Here is a 10,942-nt window from a genome sequence, read left to right as displayed (position 1 = left end):
TCTTGTTGCCCCAGTCTAGGAAGAGAAAGAGTTCTTAGATCTCCCCAAGGTCAGTTTTTATGGATAGCAAACATTTAATCATAAAAGGAAACCATGCTCTTTAGAAGGGGTGTTTGGTCGGGGGCAGCAAATTATGCTCAGAGACTGAGATTGTCTTTGCCAGTCATTTATTTCACACAGGTTCACTGCGGAAATTACCCATCATTTCACAAGCCAGTAGAGTACTGGATAATGTCTCTTAATAAGCCACTAAAGAAGTAACATAGTCCAAACCAATAATAGATTAATCACGCTATTGTTCCAGGCAAGGGGACGATGAAAGGAACAGAGTCCAGGTTTAGGTGAGGTGTACCTTTCTGTGAGTTGCTTCTCTGAAGAGTCGCTTGGCCAGCTGAGAGCCATGTGTCAGTGCTGGCGATGGGTCCATTGCTGGAGCGCCTTGCCGGGGCGTGAAGGAGCAGATGTTGTGGGTGAGATGACCTCCTTCCTGGGGCTGCCGCATGGTTTCCAGCACTGCCGGCAGAGAGTCACCTTGCCCAGGCTGGAGCTGATGCCCCCGGGTCTTCAGGGAGCCATTCAGGTCAGCAGTCGCCTTGCCCAGACCAAACACCCTGGGACAGTCCTCACAGACTCTGGGCGTGTGTCGTCTGAAGGGCCATCGCCCTAGCTGCTGCTGCTGCTTCCCATATTTTTGTTGTTAATCACATGCATGCCTGATGACATCCTGATGACAATTTCTCTTATACATCAGAACAACTTATAATCACAACTTTGTTGTGGTCACGAGCTGAGCAAGTGGGCTGGAAATCGTATCCAACCAATCCACACCAAAGGGGATAATTCAGCTTGGTGAGTTAGCCGTACTGATCAGGAAACCTCTGGTTTCAGGAGAGTGAAAACCAACTCTAGTCACCTGAAGCAAGAGAAGGCTTTGATTTCCATCGTGAGGAGAGGTACAGGTGAATGTAGGAGCTTCAGGGACGCCCTAAGGTAAGTTTTCCTCTCCACTCTTGAAATCTGCCTGTTGACCTGCTATGTTAATGCCCTGGTTGTTTACAGAGAGTGCAGACTGCTTATTCCTGAGTGCTTCTCCTGGTATCTCTCCCTGGAGAAGTCATCAGCACTGCCAAGCTATCGCCAATTCCTCGGTCTCTCTGCTTATCGTTTTAGTGCCTCATTAACCAGAATTCCTGAGTGTAATCCATCCAGCTCGAACACGCACATGGCATTGACTTGGCTAGCTGTTTTGTTGGAACTTCATTATTAGGAAGAAAAAAATTGAAAAATGAAAACGGCGCAGATCTATAGCAGTGGAATGCTTAGCATTCTGTCAGTGCTAGAGCAGATCTTAAAACTAAATCGAATCTGTCAGTGTGTCACTTACGTAGGGAAAGGCACAGGTCGTATTTGATGATTTTGCCCTACATTCACAGAGGAAACATATTTTGATGTTTGTTGACTAAAAATAACGTTTCCTATATAACAGAACAAAGCCATCCCCATTTCTTTTCACCAATAAGCGAGTAAATCAAGTTGTTGACGACTAATGAGGCTAAAAATAAGGTGAAACGTTTTCAAGACATGCAAAACATTGTTTCAGTAAATTCAGCAAATTATCACGATACATATGTTCACTTCAGACTCCTTGGGAATGTCAGACTCTTTTAATTTATACTACAAAATTTATTTCAGTTGTAATTTTAGTTTTGAAATTAAGAAGTTAATTTTGGATATTGAAATGGTTATCGTTAACTGCATTTTGCCTGTAACTCAGAAAATTATGGATATGTTTTCCTGTATGTTTTTCCCTATTTGTCATTTAGATGGGTAAGTGATGAAGCACTGGTTGAATGTATGTAGTTTAACTATAATACCTATAAAAACCACTCCAAAATGCTCAGAGAATGCAGAATTATTGCTAGTGTGTTTTCTTGCTTGTGGAGAGGTATTATGTATTCCTGTTGAACGCAGCAGGCTCAGCATAACTATGTCTTATCACTGCTCGCTACGGTGGATTCCTGAGTTCAGTCACTTCAGCGTGATAGCACAGGGTAGCTTTTGCTGAGCATGTGATAGAGCTCTGACCCTGTTAGGTCAGAAGGTCCCAACCTTATACCCAAGCAGGGTGTAAGGACAAGATGTGTGCATTTTCCACGTTCCTAGTTGTTGTCAGTCCTCACATCAGGTCCACTCGTTACTTACTCTCCGCCTCATCCTCTTTTCATTTTCTTTGTGACGGAGAGTTTAAGAATTTTGCTACTGTCCTACTTGACCTGTGCACGTGAAGCACATTAGGACTAGTAACCAGAAGCCAGGTTAAGCACAGAAGTAGTCTTCGTTTCTCCGTCAACCTCAAGACTTTGGTGTGACGGGCAAGCCATGCCGCCTAGACCAGGTACCTGAGACGATGCTCAGGTATGAACTACAAATCCTCCTCTGGCCTTCCTCCAGGGGCTGGTGGCCCTTTCCCTGGGTGTCTGAAAATGGCAAAAGGAAAATGTATTGCATCTTAGCTGGTACTTAACACTGCCTGTGAGCTGATTCCAACTGCTGGGTCCCAGAGTACAGATGATTCCCCCAGTCAGAGTGGGATTCTGAGAGTCAGGTAAAAATAAAATCTCTGGGGGACGGGGAGCAGCAGTGGGCTCATCTTCCCAAGACTCCAGTGCACAGTCAGAACAGAAACAGGAGGCGCCTGGGTCTCCATAATCCATGGAGTGAAGATTTGCATGGTCGGAAGAATAGAAGCTCACAGAATTGCCTTCCCTACTGAAAGACTGAAAGTTAATATTGCATCCCTGAGGAGAGTAGCAGAGACTAGGGCCACCATCAAAACTGGAAAGTGTCAGGTGTATTGTTTTCTATCACAGCCCCATTTGACTCGCTTGTTTGAGATGTGTGGGTGGGACTTGGAGAATGATGTAGCTTCGTAAGCACAACAAGATGCTGATTCGATTTGCAACTGTGGTCCAGATGTTGTCTTTTTATTGGAAGAAAAAACAAACAACCTGCCACCAGGTATTCAGTTAAAGATCTCATTTTGACCAGTGTTTATTCTCCCAGTATCCATTCTCTTCTAGATACTTCATTCCTATAAGCCTAACCAAGTTTTAGCAAGCAGACGGGCGTCCAGTTAGATCCTGCATTGCCCCACTAGTTTGTAGCTTGGTATGCAGTCACATGACTAAGTTCAGGCCAGTGGAATATAATGGTAACAACATGAACAATTTCTGCCTCCAATTCTTGAGAAAGAAGGACAGATACCTTCCATTCTTCTTTCCTTCCTGTTGACTTAACAGTGTTGACAAATGGAGCAGTTGACCTTAACTCACAGGTGCTGAGTCATGGGTTGAGGATGGCAAAGCTAGCCATCCAGCCATCTCTGGGCTGTTGCATGAGAGAGACGCAAATGTGTAGTCTATTTGAACTTCTGTATTTAGAGTCTTTGTGTGTTACAGTAACTTTACTTCCCAAATAATGAGAATATAGCCCTGTCGGTCCACTTAAGTTCATGATTCCACATTTAGCCTAGGATGTTTGTTCAACCTCAGATGCTTGTATTCTCTTGGTCACTTGAAGGCCGTGTTCTTTGGAGTGCTTGGGCTTCTCTGTGTCTCTCGCGCTCTGTGTGCCTCTCCATCCCGGTACAAAATCAAGGTGCCCTTCCGCAAAGGACAACTCACACAGACATGTAGCTGTAACCACATTCACTAGTGGTTTAGATACTCTATAAAGTTAAGTACTTGAAACTTTTATGGTTAAAAATTGTTCCTCAGTAGTAAAAGAAGATGAGTAATTTTACAGTGGAAAAACCTGAAACACTTGATCAGCCCAGGGATCAAGGTCAATGTCAGCTGGGCTATGTCATGTTGATAGCATGTGACCTTGATATGATGTAATGAGAAGGGCACTTTACCTCTGTGGTCTTCCTCCCAGATGCCTGTAACCCCAACCTAATCACGAGAAAACCACTGGAAAAAGCAGAATTGAAAGACATTCTACAGATCTGTCAAGGTCATCAAAAACAGGGAAAGTCTGAAACTGTCAAAGCCTAAATGAGACCAAGAAGCTATGGCCACTGAAAGTTTATGTGATGTCCTGGTTTGGATCCTGGTGCAATAAATGGACGTTAGGGGAAAACTAAGGAAATCCAAATAAAGTATAAACATAAGTTAATAATAGTGTGTCAGTATCCGTTCGTTAGTTGTAACAAAGTACCGGATGAATGTACGATGTTAAAATAGGGGAACTCTCCAACATTCTTGCAACTTTCCTGTAAACCTAAAACTGTGCTATAACAAAAGGTTTACTAATTTTTTTTGACTAAATTTTAAAAAAATGTGATTTAACATTTTCTCTCTCTTGCTTATGGTGATTTCTTTCCATTTAAAGGTGAAGTTTAATGAGAGACGAGAAAGCAAAGCATGCAAATGTAGGGACCCCTGGCTGTGTAAAGAGGACAAGCTTGGGAAGCAGATGGAAGTTGAAGGAGAGGTTCTGTTTTGCTTATTTTCAAAATGAGTATATTCATTTATTTTAAAATTTATTTATTTATTTATTTATTTATGGCTGCATTGGGTCTCCGTTGCTGTGTGTGGACTTTCTTTAGTTGCAGCAAGCGGGGGCTACTCTTTGTTGTGGTGCACGGGCTTCTCATTGTAGTGGCTTCTCTTGTTGTGGAGCACAGGCTTTACTCGTGCAAGCTTCAGTAGTTGTGGCACGTGGGCTCTAGCAGGCTCAGTAGTTGTGGCTCACAGGCTCTAGAGTGCAGGCTCAGTAGCTGTGGTGCATGGGCTTAGTTGCTCCGTGGCATGTGGGATCTTCCCGGACCAGGGCTCGAACCCGTGTCCCCTGTATTGGCAGGCAGATTCTTAACCACTGCACCACCAGGGAAGTCCGAAAATGAGTATATTTAAATGTGGGTGGGAAGGAAGCACTGGAGGGAGAGGACAAAGTTCTGGAAGGAGAATAGATAATAGTTTTGATGACTATCCCGAGAAGTCAGTAGCCAGTGGGATCCAGAATACAGGTAGACAGTAGGACTCTTTGCAGCAGGAGATAAGGAAGAAAAGATTGCCCCTCTCACAGATAAGAGTCGGTCTCACACTAAGAAGTTCCAATCTCAGAACTTCTGTTTTCTTTATGTAGAAAAGACATTATTTGGCTGAGAATGAGGGATACAGTCATCGGATGTAAGGTTTAGACATTAGAAAAAAAAAAAAGCATCACCTATCCAAAGACTCAGAAAAGTGCAAGAGGTATAAGCATGTAGTAAGTGCCCAAGAAACTAGAACCAAAGACAGAGTACTGCTAGGGTTTACTCTCTCCATGCTTAATTCTCCACATTTTGTATCTTTCTCCCTGCTTGTTGGTTTCGTTAGATACATTGATCATGGCCACTGCTGGGGAAACATGGGTAGCAGGGCCCCTGCACCCCACTCACACATTCACGGGAAGAGACGTGTTGGTACTTTTCACTGAGGCAGAGAAATGGGAGCCCTAGTGACCAAGTCAGGGCTCTGGCCAGGCTGCCCGATTCCAGTCTTTGATGTAATTCTAGGCAGGTGCTTTGTTTCTCAGGTTTCTCATCTCTACAATGAAGACGGTGCATATCCCTGAGGGCAGAGATAAGTAAATAACAAATACAGAGCACACAAGCCAATATTTGGGGCATAGATCAACTTAGTATTAGACTGTTGATAGAGAATGTGTGTAAGACAGTGGACCACAGGAGTTGAAGGCATTGGCTGGGTACCTGAGGGAACAGGAGATAGCTGGACGGTGTATGGGAGAAGACAAAGAGGTGAAGGAGCTGGAGGTGGAAGATGTTTGCAGGAGGACATGAGCTAGAGGAATAGAAGTGCGCACAGCCAGAGAGAGGAGTACTTGATAAAAGATGTCTGAGATGAAGGCATCCCAAATGATGGCAGATGGGTGGAAGGACAGCGGGTAAATTTTGGAGCAGGCAGTGTCTGGGGACATCCAAATAACAGAGCCATAATGGTGTGTTGGTTCTGTAAAGGAAAGCGTTAATAAGAAGCAGGAAGGTGGAAAGAGGAACAAGGTGGAAAGAGGAACAAGCCTCACAGAGAGGACCACGACTGATGAAGCAGGGGAGGTGAGGGAGGGTGAGGGGTCAGCGGCTGGTAACTAGAGAGGAGATACTATACCACTGGGAAACTGGAACTGTAATCAGTACAGTGTCACTGACTTTTAACAGTGTTAGGGAAGTGAAATTTACTTAATATGACACCATATCAAAGTACATTACTTCTTCTGAACTGGTTTGGTTCCAGGTTGCCATCAAAGTGAAATATAAATGTACGTATTCCTCTTAAGGATAATGTATGGCTCTGTACATGGTATTAGATTTACTTCGGCTGATGAGGGGTGTGAACAGTCTTGGATTTCTGAAGGTTGGTGTATGGCATTGGAAGGTCAGTGTGCTCATTATCTGTTGGATGCTTGATTACGCCTTTGAACAGCATCGTAATTCGGGGGGCAGGGGATGTGTTCATGTTCTTTCTCATCCGTGCTGAATTTTCCGTTGTGGAAGATGCCAGCCATCAGGAAAAGGGCATGTTTTATAGGGACAGACGTAGTTGCCAAAGAAAAACGATTGTCATCGAATTGTGGTTCTTTGTCTTGTAACTTTAGTGGTGCCATTCTGCATATGCAGAAGGAGATAAAATCTGAACCCTTCATCAAGGGCTGGCTTCAACCTTCACGTGTCACATGGCAGTTTTAATCTTTCAGTGTGTTCTCAACTGTTTCTTTTAACCAACAGTGAACTTGACCTCAGAACTACTATTGTTTTCCTTTTCATCTTTTTAAAATGACTAACCAAACGTGATTCTCTTTCAAGGGCTATATATGTCAAGAGTTTTGAAGGTTACTAATGTAACTAATCTGGGTGGCTGTGGTATTCAAATCAAGCCTGTATTTTGACTGGATGTGACGTTCGTGAAAAGACCTCCTATATTGTCCCAGATTGCAAAGCTATTATACAATATAATTGATTCCAGATCATGTCTTTAAAAACTTAACTCTTTACTACTAATATGATAGATAGTTCTGATAACACTGGCATTGAAAATTCCTTTCCAAACAGTGGAATGTAATCACAGAAAACAGAATCACCACTTGACTGCCAGAGAATTAGTTTATTTTTCAAGGTCGTTTTACCCTTGTTGAATTCTCTTGAAACTGTGAGCAAATGGCACCTATATTTTGCTGAGAGCTCCAGCTTTGAATGTGCATGGCAAGTTGCTGTCTTTTGTTTCCGTGGTTGGAGAATGGCACCGAGGACCCTGAGTAGCTGGGAACTTCTATGTCTGCCTGGGCCTTAGAGGCAAGGCAACTGTCCAGTTGACCTCTGGTTCTTTTTCCATTATGCGAGTCTAGAATTCCTATAAAAACAACACGTGACCCGGAGAGCCCAGTAATTGCTGAAGACATCTGGGCTTTTAGTCACCTAGTACTCTTGACTTTGGGTCTATTCCAGGACGAGTCGTTCAGCCCCTGTGATGACATAAGCCCCTCTTCAGTCCAGTGAGGGAGGTGGGTAATGATTACCTACACTTCAGAGCTACTGATAAGAATAATTTGGGATGGATAATGCTTAGATGAAAGGTGCAATGGAAGGTGCTACTTCAACAGCATATATTTAGCCATTTAACAGTACCATCATTTAAGCAGAGGAAACTGATACGACTATGGCGACTAATGTTTTGTCTTCACTAGGGGTTCTCAAAGTGTGGTCTTCAGACCAGCAGCATCAGTATTACTTGGGAACTGGTTAGAAATGCAGATTTTCAGCAGCCACCCCCCACCTGCTGGATCAGAACCTCTGCTGCAGGGTGGGAGCAGCTGTCTGTACATTAACAAACCTCCAGGGATTCTGATGCGAGTTCAAGCTTGAGATCCACAGCTCTAGACCAGAGGCCAACAAGCCTCTTCTGAACAGGGCCAGATAATAAACGTTACTGGCTTTGCAGGCACGTGGTCGCCGTCTCAACTACTCAACTCTGCTGTTTGAGCCTAAAAGTGGCCATAGACAGTACATAGATTAACAGACGTGTCTATGTTCCAGCAAAACCTTTATAAAAATGGTAGCTGGGTTTGGTCAGCAGGCTATCACACTTGCTGACCCCTATTCTAAACCTCAGTTACTCATTTTAGATCAGTTTGGCTTGTTTTCTGTGAGTTGAACTGAAGACGTTTATCCACATATGATTTTTTACTTTTTAAATTTTTTATTTTATTTTATTTTTTTGCCGCACCACACGGCTTGCTGGATCTTAGTTCCCCAACCAGGGATCGAACCCACACCCTCAGCAACGGAAGAGCAGAGTTCTAACAACTGGACCGCCAGGGAATTTCCACACAGATGATATGTTTTTTTTTTAAAGATTTTCTTTATCCAAAATATGTCTATTACTGAGTGCAAATTGAAAACATCTTTTTCTTATTTGAATTTGTAAGGTTTTTGTTTGTAAACAGAAAAGGAGATGCTTATGATAATTAAGGGAAGATATATATTTATTTAAAACATTAATATTGTATTTAAATTCATTATTAATACATAAGGAGCAAAATCTTACCTTAGGTCTTTTTGTTTTTTCTTGTGTTCTTTTTTTGTTTATTTTTAATTTTTAAAATTTTATGTTGGAGTATATATCCAGTATTTTATATTGGAGTTGTGTTAGTTTCAGGTGTACAGCAAAGTGATTCAGTTATACATATACGTGTATCTCTTCTTTTTCAAATTCTTTTCCCATTTGGGTTATTACAAAATATTGAGCAGAGTTCCCTGTGCTATACAGTAGTTCCTTGTCGGTTATCTATTTTAAATATAGCAGTGTGTACATGTCAATTTCACACTCCCAATCTATCTGTCCCCTCCCCCCTTCCCCCCGGTAACCATAAGTTCTTTCTCTACATCTGTGAGTCTGTTTCTGTTTTGTAAATAAGTTCATTTGTATCATTTTTTTTAGATTCCACATATAAGTGATATGTGATATTTGTCTTTCTCTTTCTTACTTCACTTAGTATGATAATCTCTAGTTGCATCCATATTGCTGCAAATGGCATTATTTCATTCTTCTCAATAGCTGAGTAATATTCCATTGTGTATATGTAGCGCACCTTTATCTGTTCCTCTGTTGATGGACATTTAGTTTGCTTCCATGTCTTGGCTATTGTAAAAAGTGCTGCAGTGAACACTGGCGTGCATGTATCTTTTTCATACCATGGTTTTCTCTGGATGTATGCCCAGGAGTGGGATTGCTGGATCACATGGGAGCTCTTTTTTTAGTTTTTTAAGGAACCTCCATAGCGTTCTGCATAGTAGGTGCACCAACTTACCTTCCCACCAGCAGTGTAGGAGAGTTCCCTTTTCTCCACACCCTCTCCAGCATTTATTGTTTGTAGACTTTTTGTAGACTTTTTGATGGGGGCCATTCTGACTGGTGTGAGATGATATCTCATTGTAGTTCTGATTTGCATTTCTCTAATAATTAGTGCTGTTGAAGATCTCTTCATGGGCCTCTTGGCCATCTGTATATCTTCTTTGGAGAAATGTCTCTTTAGATCTTCTGCCCATTTTTTATTGGGTTGCTTTTGGGGTTTTTTTGCTTTGTTTTGTTTTTCTGATATTGAGCCACACATGAGCTGTTTACGAATTTTGGAGATTAATCCCTTGTCAGTTGCATCGTTTGCAAATATATTCTCCCATTCTTTGGGTTGTCTTTGTGTCTTGTTTATGGTTTTCTTTGCTGTGCAAAAGCTTTGGAGTGTAATTAGGTCCCATTTGTTTATTTTTGTTTTTATTTCCCTTATTCTAGGAGACGGTTTGAAAAAGATCTTACTGTGGTTTATGTCAGAGTGTCCTGCCTGTGTTTTCTTCTAAGAGTCTTACATTTAGGTCTTTAATCCATTTTGAGTTTATTTTTGTATATGGTATTAGAGAGTGTTCTAATTTCATTTTTCTAACATGTAGCTGTCCACTTTTCCCCGCACCATTTATTGAAGAGACTGTTTTTTCTTCATTGTATATTCTTGCCTCCTTTGTCAGAGATTAATGGACCATAGGTGCGTGGGTTTATCTCTGGGCTTTCTATCCTGTTCCACTGATCGATATTTCTGTTTTTGTGCCAGTACCATACTATTTTGATGACTATAGCTTTGTAGTCTAGTCTGAAGTCAGGGAGCCTGAATTCCTCCGGCTCCATTTTTCTTTGTGAAGATTGCTTTGGCTATTTGGGGTCTTTTGTGTTTTCATACAAATCTAAAAATTTTTTGTTCTAGTTCTGTGAAAAATGGCATTGGTAACTTGTTAGGGATTGTATTGAATCTGTAGATTGCCTTGGGTAGTATAATCATTTTGACAAAATTGATTATTCCAATCCAAGAACATGGTATATCTTTCCCTCTGTGTCATCTTTGATTTCTTTCATCAGCATCTTATAGTTTTCAGAGTACAGGTCTTTTGCCTCCTTAGGTAGGTTTATTCCTAGTTATTTTATTCTTTTTGATGTGACGGTAAATGCGATTTTTTTTTATTTCTCTTTCTGATCTTTCATTGTTAGTGTATAGAAATGCAACAGATTTCTGTGTGTGAATTTTGTATCCTGCATCTTGTATCCTGTCCCCTGTTACTGCCTTTTGGGTTGTAATACCAATATTGCCAAACATAGAAACACTAATGTAGAGAGCTCACATTCACGGTTTCCCAAAACTTTTTAGTGTAAGGAAAGTTCTCAATATGTATAATTCCTTTTTTCTAAATCCATAAGCATGATTTAATAATATACCATGTGTGCATTTTAATAATATGTGTATTTGTTTACATAATAATATTTGTGTCTTTACACATGCATTATGTGGTAAATATAAACTATTTTCTGTCCTTTCCATTTATATTTTTAAAAAACATTTATCT

General features: G+C 41.3%; 1 long non-coding RNA gene across 1 annotated transcript in view; it reads left to right on the top strand.

Annotated features, from left to right (window-relative positions):
- Positions 1-893: 893 nt before the first annotated feature.
- LOC132482063 (uncharacterized) overlaps positions 894-10,942 on the top strand; it is a 342,151-nt gene continuing 332,102 nt past the window's right edge. The window contains exon 1 of the long non-coding RNA XR_009530865.1: positions 894-990. This is a non-coding gene — a long non-coding RNA (uncharacterized LOC132482063). The remainder of the gene's footprint in view (positions 991-10,942) is intronic.

This window comes from Mesoplodon densirostris, chromosome X, assembly GCF_025265405.1.
Source record: "Mesoplodon densirostris isolate mMesDen1 chromosome X, mMesDen1 primary haplotype, whole genome shotgun sequence".
Taxonomy (NCBI): domain Eukaryota; kingdom Metazoa; phylum Chordata; class Mammalia; order Artiodactyla; family Ziphiidae; genus Mesoplodon; species Mesoplodon densirostris.
This window is presented reverse-complemented; position numbering and strand designations above follow the sequence as displayed.